This window comes from Triticum urartu, chromosome 3 (assembly GCF_003073215.2).
Source record: "Triticum urartu cultivar G1812 chromosome 3, Tu2.1, whole genome shotgun sequence".
Lineage (NCBI taxonomy): Eukaryota > Viridiplantae > Streptophyta > Magnoliopsida > Poales > Poaceae > Triticum > Triticum urartu.
Genome location: NC_053024.1, coordinates 743,252,639 through 743,268,476, shown reverse-complemented (window position 1 = coordinate 743,268,476; position 15,838 = coordinate 743,252,639). Strand labels below are relative to the sequence as shown.

General features: G+C 41.8%; 2 pseudogenes; both read right to left on the bottom strand.

The window, feature by feature from the left end:
- Positions 1-607: 607 nt before the first annotated feature.
- Positions 608-1,849, bottom strand: LOC125549586 (annotated as a pseudogene).
- Positions 1,850-7,688: 5,839 nt separating this feature from the next.
- On the bottom strand, positions 7,689-8,953 carry LOC125549585 (annotated as a pseudogene).
- Positions 8,954-15,838: the final 6,885 nt, after the last annotated feature.

Sequence of the window (15,838 nt, the reverse complement as noted above, 5' to 3'; positions counted from 1 at the left end):
AATTTATAGCAACAAAGGCCATGCCAATATTTTGCTACATCACAGATAACATTTGTTTTCAAAATTGGGAATTTTTTTTGAATATGCAAACATTGTAAAAACAATTATGAATTTTTTTAAATCCACAAACATTTTATGATTTATTGAATATTTTATTTATAAATTCTCTTTTTTAATTCATGAAATTTTTTGAAGTACTAAATTATTTAAAGGAGAAAACAATGAACACGGAAAAGAAAAAAGAAAGATAAAAACAAAATTTTAAAACAGGCCGCCCGCACGGAAGCACTAATGACTTTATGTGACGTACCACCAGAAGCACTAATGACTTTATTATTAGATTGGAGATATAGTATATATATCGATATAGATATAGATATAGATGTCTCCTAAAAGAAACACGATCTTAAGGTTTAGCATCCATTAACAGTAAACAATTTGCCAGAAAAACAACAACCAGTTCTCAAAGAGGAAAGGAATGATCAAGAAGATTCTCCGATGCAAGTGCTACAACAGATTATCAGGCTGTTGATCCAAGTGCTACAACAGATTATTAGGCTGATTCCCTACAACACAGTCCTTTTAACACCGGGGAACGGACGTGTGATCACAGTGAACTGCAGTCGGCTCTTTGGAAAGATAGCTCGTCCTTGGCAAGGTCGTAGAGCAGGTGCATATTCTGCAACTGGAATTTGCCGATGACGCTCATGCCATTGGATATATGCATCACCATGCATGACGTGGAATTGTCCAGTCGCACCCAGTAGTTCTCCGGCGGCAGCACCATGTCCGCTCCGCCACTGAAGTGGAACACCAAGGAGGGCACTGTCTTTTCGTGTGCCACCACCATACACAGGTCCATTCCACTGTTTGCGGGTGGCGACACGAGGCTCCCGTTCAGCTGCCTCCGGAGCTCCTCGCGCAGGGGCCCATACGCCCCGTCAGCCAGAGCTGTAGTGGGGGTACCGGAGTCGATGATGACACCGCCGCCGGTGCCGTTTGGTTTTAGAGCAAACACGGTCGGTGGGATGGACAGCCTTGTGTGTCCCACGCTTATCCCGACGAGGGGGACGTAGTAGAATGGATACTTCTTAGGGACTTGCACGAAACGCATGGACATCACAGGGCTGCTGCTGCTAAGGCTCGCGGAGGCGCCGACGAAAAGATGGCTGCTGGCACTGGCGGAGGTGTTGCTGCGCAGATAGGGGGTGTGACAGTAAGAGAACTTTTTGGCGCCCACCTGAGAGATGAGCGACAGGGGGCCGCGGACATGCCCTATGAGACAGGACGCCCCGTGGAGGGACCCCGGAGTGATCATCAGCAAGTCGAGGCAGCCGAACGTGAGCCTCGCGGTGCCGTTTTGGAAGGCGAAGACCTCAGTGCCAATGGACCCTCTGGCGACGCCGGCGCCGTAGAAGGCCCCAAAAGCGCAGCTGCCGCCCCTGGCGGACGAGTGCTCCTGGTTGGCCAAGCACAAGGTGTCATGGCATGGCACGGGATGGAAACTGTCCGAGTTGGACGCATTATAGTATGGCAGGCCCTGCTTGATGCACGATCCTTTGAGGCTGCGTCCAGATGAGGTCACTGCATGTGTCCACGATGGCCTCCACGCGCTGCGGTGGGTTGCCGATCAGGTACTCAGCGATGTACTGGCACGCTCACGTCAGCAAAGGACGCCAGACGCTGCCGGCTGTTGGCCATGGCGCGCTGCACGCGCTCCGCTGTGGTGTAGCTCCCCTTGCCATCAACATGGGTGAGCTCCATGTGGAACCCTGCGCTACTACAAAGTAACTAGGGTAGCAGCAATGGAGCACAACACAACAACGATCAGCACCAGGCTTAATTTCATTGTTTCACTCGTTGGTTTGGTGCTGCCTCCTCACCATGTTATAGCTTAATTTGCAACTCGTGGCCTCCATACATACATATGCATCTCTACTATTAAAGGTGAATGAGTATGTAGTTGTTCGCACACAACCACTAATGCAAAGAAATAGAAACAGAGGACGAATCAATTTAAAAATCAAGATATTAATGCAATCAATTACACAAAAAGTTAATTAAATGTGCAAGTAAATAGATCTAATTAAATAGGGATTTTTTGTGCTGAATCAACTGAAAAATCAATTCATTAATATGAAGGCTAATAATGAGGTCTATAGATAATTAGGCTGGTTGTAATGGGTAGTATCATATAATAGTATCATGCATATAATATTAGTGTATAATACTACCTCCCTAACGCACAGTATCATAGAATAGTATCATATAGTACTTTATTTATTATTATGCATGACACATACTACCATAGCATTTATTATGATATGGTATCATGATAGCATGATACTCAATCCTCTCTTTTTTCATTTAATTCCATGACACCTCATCAAAATTGCCTAGTTGGCATGCATGATACTAACTATGATACTTCTATTACGACCAGCCTTAGAAGTGTACCTATTTTCCAGTTAATAAGACAATTAATGAGTTAGGCAGAAAATTAATCATACTGAATCAACCATATAGCCATTAGTCTGGAAACAATTTTAAAAACTAGCTCCGAATCCATTTGAAAATCACATCATTAATACAATAAATCAGCTAGACGGTTAATTACATGAACAATTCATTAGGTCCATTTAAAAGTGGATTTTTTCATGTCGAATCTCTATTATTCAATACGAATATGTGTATAGTCCTTCGCCGACAACCATTAATGCAAAAATTAGAAACAGAGTAATGCATTTAAATAGGATTTTTTTTCATCGAATCAATCTCAAAATTAAGTTATTAATGCAACTTATTAATTAGTTAGTCAATTAATTAGCCTTACAGATAATTAGAGTTTCTCCCTCCATTCTTATATAAGGTCTATGTGTTTTTCTAGGCTTTGGCCATGTGTTAGAACAATACAATAATATATGACATGCATGTTACACCATTGCTACTTGTGAGCTGTGTTGGGATTGCCTCTGATTTCCTCGAAGGGAGAAGATGATGCAGTACAGTAGAGATAAGTATTTCCCTCAGTTATGAAACCAAAGTTATCAATCCAATAGGAGAACCAAGCAACAATATGTAAACAACACCTGCACACAACAACAAATACTTGCAACCCAACGCGTAGAGGGGTTGTCAATCCCTCAACAATTACGAGCAAGGTATTTGATAGATAGATCTAACAAAAATAATAAATAAAATAAATTTTAGCAATGTATATTTAGGATTTTTATATGATAAAAGATAGACCCAGGGGCCATAGATTTCACTAGAGGCTTCTCTCGAGAAAATAGCATAGAATGGATAAACAAATTACGGTTGGGAAATTGATAGAAAAGCAAATAATTATGACGATATCCAAGGCAATGATCATACATAGGCATCACGTCCAGGATTAGTAGACCAAAATGATTCTGCATCTACTACTATTACTCCACACATCGACCGCTATCCACCATGCATCTAGTGTATCAAGTTCATGAAAAAATGGAGTAATGCATTAAGAAGACATGATGTAGACAAGATAAACTCATGTATGAATAAACCCCATCTTTTTTACCCTTAATAGCAACGATACATACATATCATGTCCCCTTCTATCACTGGGATTGAGCACCGCAAGATGGAACCCATTACAAAGCACATCTTCCCTTGACAAGATAAATCAATGTAGTTGGCCAAACCAAACCAATAAATCTGAGAAGAAATATGAAGCTATATTAATCATGCATAAAAGAGTTCAGAGAAACCCAAACAATATTCACGGATAGATCTGACTATAAACTCACAATTCATCGGATCCCAGCAAACACACCACCAAAAGTTATTACATCAAATAGATTTCCAAGAACAACGAGGAGAACATTGTATTGAGAATAAAAAAGAGAGAAGAGAAGTCATCTAGATACTAACGATGGGCCTATAGGTATGTGGTAAACTACTTACGCATCATCGGAGGGGCAGCAAGGATGATGAAGAACCCCTCCAGGTTTTCCCCCTCCGGTGGAGTACCGGAGAAGGCCTCTAGATGGGATTTCTCGAGAGCAGAGGCTTGCAGTGGCGGAAAAAGTATTTCATGGCCTCCCTGGTAGGTTTCCTGATTTTAGAGTATTTATAGAGGCGGAGTTAGGTCAAACGGAGGCTCGTGTGCCCCACTACCCACAAGGGCACGCCAGGGGCCTGTGGCGCGCCTTGGTGCCTAGTGGGCCACTCCTCCATCTTCTCGTGTCCTCCTGAAGCTTACAGTGTCTCTTATTGCCATAAAAAAAAATCTCCAAATGGTATAAAGTTGATTGTAAGTTAGTAGGTTAGTACCACAAAATGATATAAAGTTGATTGTAAATGTATATAAAACATCCAAGATTGATACGATAATAGCATGAAACAATCAAAAATTATAAAAATGAAGGAGTATCTAATGATATAATTTTCGTATCATACATCTCATAAACTTTATTTCTTATCAATAGTCAAAGCCAACCTCGAAAAATTTATTAGGCCCTATATATACGGATGAGGGAGTAGGGATTTTCTTCGCGCGGAATCAGTTTAAAAGTGCTCGTGGGTGAGGAAGGCCACCAGACTTTTGCTGACATTGGCGAGTACTAGTAGGCTCTTAGCGCATGGCAGACCAATGCTTGATACCATGGACAATGACCAACAAGCCCTCGCGACATGGGCGACCAAGCGTTCGCCCAGATGGATGGCAGTCATGGTCCGCAGGACGTACACACACTCGATGGTCGCTCACTAGAGGACGAGCGGGTATTGATGTTCGAAGACAATGATGACGATCGAGTACAATCGGTCGCATGACACCATTTTTCAAATATTGTTCTATCATGTAGCAACGCACGAGTATGTAGTTAGTCTGGATAATATGTAGAAACAAACCAGCTGATGAAGGATCGATTATGATACATTCATAATTTAATACACTAGCTAGTATAATCAAGTCTTCGGTGCCGGCCTGAACCTTGAATGGGATTGGGCGGACTTCCTTATTGTCACATCCCAAATTTTTTCCAAATCAGGTATGTTAAAAGAATTCATAGGGAATAAAAAATTTGCTAGGAAATATCTATGATTGCTTGTGTTTGACTTTGTTTTGCTCGATTGTTGCCTAGAAAGGATAAAATCCCACTGTCACAAGTTGAAATCCTAGCAAGTCTTGGTAGAAACCAAACCATTTATAATATTATTAGGCACAACGCTAACCTTAATAAGTCCCAAGAATAACCAAGCCAATTTATGTTTCCCTAAAATGACTTGAGTTGGATTCATTGTGAAAACAATTCAAAAATGAAAGGGAAAATATTTGAAATGGCTTTGCAATTATTTTAGCAGGAAGATGAATTCCACAAATCCAAACAATGACCTTGACCCTCTGGATTTTTTTCTAAAATGAATTTGAAACACATTTGAGGTTGAAACCAAATTCAAATTCAAATGGGCAATATAAGTGCAGGAATTATATGTCCAAATTGCCAAAACAAAATTTTAAAGAAAACCCCCGAACTTAAAACACTCACAACTAATTATTTACATATCCAAATTGAGTGATTCACTTTGCAAAACGAACCTCATGAAATGTACTGTCACCCTGTACAGAAACATTTTACTTTTGAATAATTTAAATTTTAAATTCAAACAGAATGAATTCAAATTTAAATAGGGCATAACATGCAAATTAAAATCAAAATAAATTGACTCTTTTTTGAAAATTGAGCCTAGAGAAATATAGTTTCAACTCAGAATACTTTAGTTCATATGTGCGTAAGACAATTATGATATTTGACAGTAATATGGACTTCGGTTATTAGTCGACTTTAGGAAATTCAAATGATATTTGAATTTAATTCAAACACAATTTGATTATAACTTTGAAACCATAGGTTTAATTTAAATAAAACTAATGCAAAATGTTTAATTAATTAAACTAGACCTTGTAAATACCTTGGAGTTAATACTTGACTTTGGGGAAAGATGAGCACAAATTAAATTCAAATAAAGTTGAAAACCAAATGAAATGTATTTTTCAAAGTTTAATTGTTTTTTAAATATACAATATGTGCGGAAGGTGAGGTTCTTCGAGGGTTTAAAATTTGAAGTTGGAATCTTAATCAACTGTAGGAGGTATGACCAAAGTCATCACTGAATAGTGACAAATTGTACGACATTGTTGTTTATGCATATTTTTTCCTTCTCTAGCTCCCAAATGAACATGGTTTCATACTTTGAACAGAACATGTTTATACTTCATAGTACAAGACCTTTCTAACATACCGCATTTTTTTAGAGTTATTCTGCAAGTATCAAGCATGGTTTCCACGGAGTTTTCATGACATGATTTCCACGAAACAATTTTCGTTCCCAGATGGAATAGTAGTAGTACTAGCATAATCGTTCCCTTCTCACAATCAGACACCTCAATTAGCATACACAAATTCATACAAATTCATGCAACTACATAATGATGCATTACACACATCGTCCGGCTACTACGTCAGGACATGTCATCGGACTACCAAAATTTGTCATTTTTACCTACATGCTACCTATTTACAAGAACATCCACGACTGCCCTTACCCTTCCCAGTGCCCTTGACGTCCTTCTTCCCGAAGTAGCGGTCAAAAACGCAGTATGGATCAAGCCGGATCTGCTCATCGTCGGAGTTGTCCGACCCGTCGCTATCCTCCTTCTCCTACTTGGGGGGCACACTGGCCATTTCAAGGAATGCCCCACTCTGCTCTTGGGCGAGAGAGCGCTTGTTCCTCCGTTGCCGCTTCTTAAAATGCAGGCGCGGATGAATTTCTCCTCTGCGGCAGCGTGCGCTGCCGCATCATTCGCCTCCGTTGTCGCCATGTCAGCAGCGAGTCAGGCCTCAGCGGCCCTCAACCTCTCCTTCCCAAGGTGGCACACCGGTCCTAGTAGGACCCATACTCCGGCGGACCGGTGATGGCGAAAAGTAGATTGGAAGGCTCCCAGGAGGACCACGATGATCTGCCCTAGAGGATCCGAACATTCGGTGCGTCGATGCAATGGACTCGCGGCGGACAGATCGTACCCTCGGTCGGGCATTGTCCTACTGGGAGCGGCGGAGTGCAATGTGGATAGCCGTTGCCTCCTCCGACCTGCACGAGACGACACCTCAGCCGACGGATCCATGCTGGTCGGAGTCAGATCCACTGCCTGCCATGCCGGAGAAGGCCGGAGATCGCCGGATGGGAGTTTTGGTGGTGGAGTAGAGTGGAGTGAAGTGGCTAGGATTTGGTCCGAGGAGCAGATGGGGATGAATATATGTGGCGTCGGGTGGGCTAGCATGGGCTGGAACTGACGTGATGGACGCACCCGTGCGTGTGCCCGGGCCTCCCCATATCCGCTCCATACGTGAGCTGGATATGAGGGATGTCAGTCAACCCGGGCGTTTGAGGCCGGTTTGAGGTGCCCGTCTGATCAGATTTTTTTTGACCTGTCATTGACTGGGCCGTTTGTCCGGGCGTTTGAGGCGAGTTTGAAGTGCCCCGCTGTAGATGTTCTGTGACCCAAACATTCCCATAAATATAAATCGATTGACTTCTAAATGCCAAATCACACCCATTCGAACTTCGAAGCATCAATATCAATGGAAGTTCCACATATGCATGAGTTGAAATAAATTTATTCCAGTGACAGTAAACGTGGGTGATCAGAGTTTGCTGCAGTCCGCTGTTTGGAAAGAGAGCTCATCCTTGGCAAGGTCGTAGAGCAGGTGGATGTTCTGCAATTGGAAGTTGCCGATGACGCTCATGTCGTCGGATCTCTCCATGACCATGCATGACGTGGAACTGTCTAGGGGTACCCAGTAGTTCTCCGGCGGCAGCACCATGTCGGCTCCGCCACTGAAGTGGAGCACCATGGACGGCACTTTCTTTTCCTGCGTCACCGCCACACACAGGTCCATCTCACTGTCAGCGGGTGACGGCACGAGGCTCCCGTTCAGCTGCCTCCGAAGCTCCTCGCGCAGGGGCCCATACGCCCCGTGGGCCAGACCCGTAGTGGGGGTGCCGGAGTCGACGATGACACCGCCGCCGCTGCCGTTTGGTTTCAGAGCGAACACCGCAGGTGGGATGGGCAGCCTTGTCTGTCCCACACTTATCCCGACAAGTGGAACGTAGTAGAATGTGCCCTCTTTAGGGCCTTGCACGAAAGACATGGACATCACAGGGCTGTCGCCGCTAAGGCTCGCAGAGGCGCCAACAAAAAGGTGGCTGCTGGCACCGGCAGTGGCGTTACTGCGGAGGTAGGGGTGTGGCAGTAAGAGAACTTGCTGGCGCCTGCTTGAGAGACGAGCGACAGGGGGCCGCGGCCAAGCCCTATGAGGCCGGACGCCTCGTCGAGGGACCCCGGAGAGATGAACAGCGAGTCCACGCAGCCGAACGTGAGCCTTGCCGAGCCGTTTTGAAAGGCGAAGACCTCGGTGTCGATGGTCCCTCTGGCGTCGCCGGCACCGTAGAAGGCCCCAAAATTGCAGCTGCCGTCCCGGCGGCACGAGTGCTCCTGGTTGGCCAGGCACAATGTGTCGTTGCATGACACGGGATGGAAGGTGTCCGACTTGGATGCGTTATAGAGGGGCAGGCCCTGCTTGACGCATTGCTTGCAGGTGGAGCACTGCGTCCAGATGAGGTCGCTGCCGGTGTCGATGAGTGCCTCGGCGCGCTGAGGTGGGGTGCCGATCAGGTACTCCGCGATGTACTGGCTGGTGTTCCAGTGGACTGGCGCGGTCACGTCGACAAAGGACGCCAGGCGCTGACGGCTGGTGGTTATGGCGCGCTGCACGCGCTGCGCGGTGGTGTAGCTGCCCTTGCTATCAACATGGGTGAGCTCCATGTGGAACCCTGCGCTACTACAAGTAACTAGGGTAGCAGCACTGGAGCATAACACAAGAACGATCAGCACCAGGCTTATTTCCATTGTTGTTTCCCTTGTTGGTTTGGTGCTATAGCTCCTCACAATGTTATAGCTTAATTTGTAAGTTGTAGCCTCCATATATATGCATGAGGATAACATGTGGAAACAAACAAACTGACGGAGGATCGAGGATGATACATCCATAATTTAATACATGGGTGGGATTGGGCGGACTTCCTTGCAGCTAGCTAGCAGCTGGGGTTGCATCTCTAATCTCTCCAAGTGTCGACCTTTACAAGAAGCTCGGATTTTGTCGCCAGATCCTAGTGTGTGTTTTGTCAAGGGCTGCTAGTCGATTATTCGAGGCCATAAACCTCCTGATATTTATGACTTACTATTATAGAAGTAGCAAAGTGGCCCGCTCGATGCGTGGGTTAGGATTTTTCAAATGTAATTACATAGTCAATATCTTAGCATTTTATTTCAAGAACATATTACTCGATTTGTCTAAAGAAGAATTGGGACCCAATTTTGTGTCACTTACAAAATGATCTTTTAACAATATAATTTCATATTGCGTAAATCATACATAAAAATAGAAAATTTGCTTCACAAACTGAATATAATTGAGTTGAACTGAAAAGTTCAATTTATTTTCTACACAACAATACAATGGACAACAATAAAATTTCAAACATTCTCTCATATCCCATAATGTTGAGGATATTAGAACTTTATACTAATCAAACTTTGCGCTGGTGGTGTTTTTGTATCTTGTAAGAAGTGACATCTCTTCTGTCGTAAGTATTAAAAAAATTATATTCATTGCAAGATTGAAATTAATCAAGAACCTCTAAAAATAGCCAAGAGACATATAGAAGATGTAAATCGTTTTCTAAGCACATCTCTTCTGTTGAGAGGTATTTATGTATTTTCCAGTTATATTTTTTCTTTAGTGATGAACTTAATTAAGTGCTTGGAACGAAACTATTGGAACAATCCGGGGTAGTAATAACATTCTTATCTTCTGAATACCATGGCATATTTTTCGCAACTAAAATGTACAACCGTAGTTGTCATTATTTGTTATTTACAACTGTTTTACCAAAAGAAAATTTATCCTTCAGTCTCATCATATACACAAAGCCTGCTTTTCTATCTTGCCCATGCTGTTTTTGCATATTATGGTCGAACAAATTGAGCCACTGTAATTATGCATGAGAAAGTGATCCAAGCACATGTGGGTTTAGAGTTAATGTACAGTCTAGACACCTAGATAATAATCATCGGAAACATTAATCTATTTTCATATGTACGTATTATATTATCAAGGTCTCCCTAGAGATTTCATCTATAAAAAAATTATATTGATTGAAGATTATGGAAACATCACCTTGCCTCACTCATGTCATACCCTTGTTATTTTGGATTTCCGCACATTTTTTTATGACCTGTATCTTTAAAAAGCCGAAATGACATCTTTTGCCTAATGAACATCATAATTAACGTGCTCTTTTGTTTCTTGTATTTTATTATTGTCGAGCAACATTGTTTTTATTCCTTCATATGATACAACTTACACATATAATATTTGAATCGACCCACGTATCCTTCTTGCCTGGTGTATGCATGTCTTGTACCAGGTTTTGTGCATCCATTTTTCTTTCTTTCCAAATTCACTATAGGTAGCAGCCGTGAAGTCGGTAGTGGATGCTAATGGGAGCAGTTAAAAATGAAACACCTACAACGTAGGTGTGCCTTTATCTCGATCTAAACTGTCCATGCATCAATCGGTCTTGCATTGTACTTCCTTCGTCTCAAAATAAATGTCTCAACTTTGTACTCTTTTTTCTTAAAGAGTGGGTAATTTTTTTAACTTTTGTCTTATCTAATGGCTATAAAAACTTTGTCTATTGGATTAACAGTTCGATGTTTCTAATTTATGTGGTAATTTTTAGTTAATTCTCTTTTTTCTGGTTAATAACCCGTCAACTATTTTTAATATATAATAGATAGATTTGCCATGGCCTGACTGGCTAGAGTCTGGACTCATACTGATCCACCTGGCCATCCCTTCCCAGGTAAATCTGTCCAATTTGTTATAAGCTCGCAATGTACTCTTTTTCTATTCTTTTTTTAAAATATGCACGGATGTGCATATCATATAGGACAAATAAAAAATGTGAAGAGTAGCAGACAAAAGAATTAAAGTTTGTCAGGGAGAATATTTACGTTCTGTCAAGTTTGTGTCGAATATATATACAACGGGGTTACATCTGGACTTGAGTTGTAATTAATAGTGGTAAGGGTATGAGTCGTACTAGGGTCAGACACTTGTACCTTCGCCTCATATATAATGAGAGGGGCACCACATGTTATAATCGATAATGACTTGAAACCAACAAGTACGAGGGGGAACCGGCGCCCGGTGTTGTACTATCTCGGGAAGGAGCATCCATAATCATTGCCCCGAGGAAGGACCTTGTTAACATATATTGTGTTGTTCTTGCATGGCATGATTAATTTAACAACGTCTAAAAAAATTGAAGACACAAATACAAATCTACTAGACCAAATTTTATGAACTAAAACTACCAACAACATGAAAGAAAACATACAGATGATTCAAAACTACTAACATGGAGAGATGCCCTAGTTGAAACTAAGGAAAAATTAATTGATAATCTATCAGCGCCAGACGAGGACGCTTCGCCAAGGTGGTATGGCATGCCGCATCAAGGGATTTGTTATCTAGTGAATCCCATGGGATTGGGGTATTGAGAAGCTGCTCAGCAGACTCCCGCTCCCCCCGAGTGAATTGCGGATAGCTACACTATCTGTCCCCTGTCGCAACATTGCGAGCTGCAGCAGATGGATCGAATGGTGCAGACCCATGAACACTAGACTGTGGGGCCAGTGTGCCAACCATGAAAACTTCTGCCTTGAATCCCCGGGCCCCAAAGCTATCCACGGTGGTGCTAGTCCAGCCGTGGCGCTAGTGAGCGCTTCCTACGACATCGTGACGCTAGTCCAGCCGGCTTTTGTGAAGATATGAGTTGGAGGCTCAGAAAGCCCAACTCATTGGCCCGGTAATGGATGCTCCCGTGTGCCAGTAGATCAAAAATGTTCAATGGAGCATCGAGATGCCATCTTGAGCCATCAATGGCGAACTCAAGGTCGCCGAAACTGATGCTGCTAGCGGGAGTCCAGGAAGAAACCATCTGCACCATGATGTTGATAGATGCTTGCCCTATGGTGGGTTCCAACTATTGTGGATATAATCCTGACAATACTATCAGGTGTCAATGTAGAGGCAAACATATCTATCAGTTAGTAGGATGTGAGTACACTCAAGGGTTTATACATGCTCAGGCCCTCTTAGATGATTGTAATGCAATACTCCTGTAATGTTCTTTGCTCCTCCTCTAAGTTACAATGTGAGGAAGTTCAACCCTTAGCCTGATGCCCTCCTCTCGGCTTATATGGAGCACACTAGTGTCATAACTGGCTGATATTATTGTCGTTCATGGTCATTACTGCTAGTAATTGTCGCATTTTACTAGATTATACTACCGTTGAGTAATGGATGTAATTAAGACATGGTAGGGGTCCTTGCTATCAACATGGGTGAGCTCCATGTGGAACCCCGCGCTACTACAAGTAACTAGGGTAGCAGCACTGGAGCATAACACAAGAACGATCAGCAGCAGGCTTATTTCCATTGTTGTTTCCCTTGTTGGTTTGATGCTAGCAACTAACCATGTTTTTTGAAGGTCAGCAACTACCATGTTGTAGCTTCATTTGTAACTTGTGGTCTCCATATATATGCATCTGGGTAACATGTGGAAACAAACCAACCGATGGAGGAAAGGATACATTCATAATTTAATACACTAGCTAGTACTCCCTCCGGTCCTTTTTAGTTCGCATATAAGATTTGACTGAAGTCAAGTCTTGTAAAGTTTGACAAATTTTCTAGAAAAAAGTGCCAACATTCACAATCTGAAATCAATATCACTAGATGTATCATGACTTAAAGTTTTATATTATATAACTTTAGCATGGCAGATGTTGATATTTTTTTATATAAATACGGTCAAACTTTGTGAAGTTTGACTCCAGAGAATTCTAATATGCAGAGTAAAAAGGACCGGAGGGAGTATAATCAAGTCTTGGATGCCGGCCTGAAGCATGCATGGGATTGGGGCGGGCTTCCGTAGGCATAAAACAGTTGTACTAGTACCATTTTCGAAAATTCTACCATTATAGATACAGCTAGCTAGCAGCTGTGGTTGCATCACTGATCTCTCCAAGTTTCGAGCTTTACAAGGAGCTTGGATTTTGTCGCCAAATCCTAGTGTGTGTTTTTACCATTGTACTCAAGGGTTGCTAGTTCAATATTTGATGCGATAAACCTCCTGATATAACATTATGACTTACTAGTGCCTGATTTGCTGGAGTCTGGACTCATAGTGATCCACCAGGCCAAGCCCTTTCCAGGTAAATCTGTCCAATTTCGTATAAGCTCCCAATATACTATTTTATATTCCTTTTCTCAAATATGCATGAGTGTGCATATCATATATTAAAGAAGAAAGGGGATGGGTGGGGGGGGGGGGGAGTAGCAGAGCAAAGAATTGAAGTTTCTCTGTGAGAACATTTATGTCTGTTGAGTTTGTGTCGAATATATATACAACGGGGTTACATTTGGACTTGAGGTGTAATTGGTAGTGGTAAGGATACGAGTGTGTACTAGACTCACACACTCGCACCTTAGGCCTCCTATATAATGAGAGGGGCACCACATGTCATAATCCATGATGAAATCAACAAGCGCAAGGGGGAGCCGCCCCCCGGTGTTGTAGTATCTCTGGAAGGAGCGCCCATAATTATTGCCCCAGGGATGGACCTCGTTAACATATATTGAGCTGTATGTGATCTTGCATGGCATGATTAGCTAGTTGAACATAAGGAAAACTTAATTGATAACCTAATTTGTGAATATATTGTGCTGCGTCAACTTTTTCTAAATTTGTGACTTTATTTTTTCAAACTCGACGAAATTTTTCTCTAATTTGTGAATGTTTTTCAAATTAGATGAATATTTTCAAATTTGTGAACTATTTTTTAAATTCCTTGCACTTTTTTAATTCACGATTTATTTCTGAATTTTCCAAAAGAAAATTGGATTTTAATTGTATTCCTATTTTGTAAAAATTCAACGTTGACCAGTCAACTCATCAATCGCCGAATGATCAATGTTGACCGAAAAAAAATCGGCTGCGTATCGAGCAGCCGAGCAAGGATCGAACTATGCTTGGATGCGCATGTGAGCGCCGGCTCATGTTCCTATCGCTCAAGACGCCCTATAGGAGCACCTGCGGGGATAGAACAGGAAAGCTCATGACTGGGCTTGCGCGTTTTTGTTAATTTTTTGTTTCTATTTTTTTCCTGTTAATTTTTTCTTTTTTCAAGTTTGTTTTTCTTCTATCAAAAAATTGTTCAGAATTTTTTTAAAATATCCCTTTTTCAGAACTTGAAAAATATTATCCTGTTGCCATGTTTTGTTCAATGCTACAAATTCAGGAATTCAATTTTTGAACTGTTTTGAAAAAACAAAATTTCAAAAAATATTTGTATTTAAAAAACCTTTCGCAGGTTTTTAATTAGTTACAAATTAGAAAAATGTTTGTGAATTACAAAAGATATTCTCGATTTGAAAATATGTTCACAAACTCAAAAAAAATCATGTTTTCAAAACATTTTCTCAAATTCAAAAAATGTCGGGGAATTTCAGAAATTGTTCGGGTTATTGAAATGATGTTCCTAATTATGAAACATGTTCATGTTTTTCAAACAAAAAATTGAGTTTTTAAGAATTTGTTCACAAACTCACGTTGAAAATTTCAAAAGATATTTGAATATGGATTTAGACACCAAAGCTTCAATCCTTCACGCGCACATGATTCATTTTGGGAATTTTCACACTGCTTGCATGTTGATGGGTCGACCAAGTTGAATGAGCCCATGTGCTGGCCGTGATGAGTGATATTTTGTGCTCATCACACCGTTGTTTAGACAAGATAAATACTGATATTTGAATATCATTCCGATATGGACACTAATGACTAGTGAATGGAAGAGATCACGAGATCCTTAATTAATGTGTTTCCGTGGATAATGGACTAAACATGATCACATATCAATGTAAAGAAGGAAATACAATAGTTTGATGAAAGAGGCAAGTCAACAAGAAGTGCATGGATCAACTCAGAGCGCATGATAGCCCATGATATGAGCGCGCCCGCTCGTACCGCCGGTCGTAACCCACGCCACCGACTCCAGATGGTCCGCCTGGCTAAATTCTCTAAAGGGGCCGGCATCAGAATCTCAAAAGGGAGAGTACCATTCGCAAAACGAAGAACCAAAACCCATCTTCCGACCCTAGCCGTTGCCATTTCCCATCTAACCTCCATAGCATCCGACATCTTCATCACGGCAGCCATTTTCACCTAGTTAGTCATACTTGTAATTTGTGTATCGCATCCTAAACTATTGCAAGGCATATTATCAATCCATCATTTATATTCACGTTATTTTCAATGATCTAACCTTGTGATCAAATCGCCATGTGTGAGTAAGTCGGTAAGAAATTGGCTAAGCAAGTTCTTGCAATCCTATGTATTTGTGCATGGGTCGTTGGAATTGACTGCGAATAATTGACATTATTTGTATGAATTTCATGCAGTTTTCTTTTGTATTCTTCATTTTCTAAGGCCCTGCAGGTATCCAGGATCTTGTAGATCGATCAAGGAGGAGGTAAGAAGCGAGGATGCGTGGCACGTGATTCTAAACACCAGTGATAGAAAGATTTAGTAGGGTAGCCAAAAGCAATTCCATTGGGGACAAATGAGGTGTTGTTATTAAATGCCCAGGGCTTCTATGTAT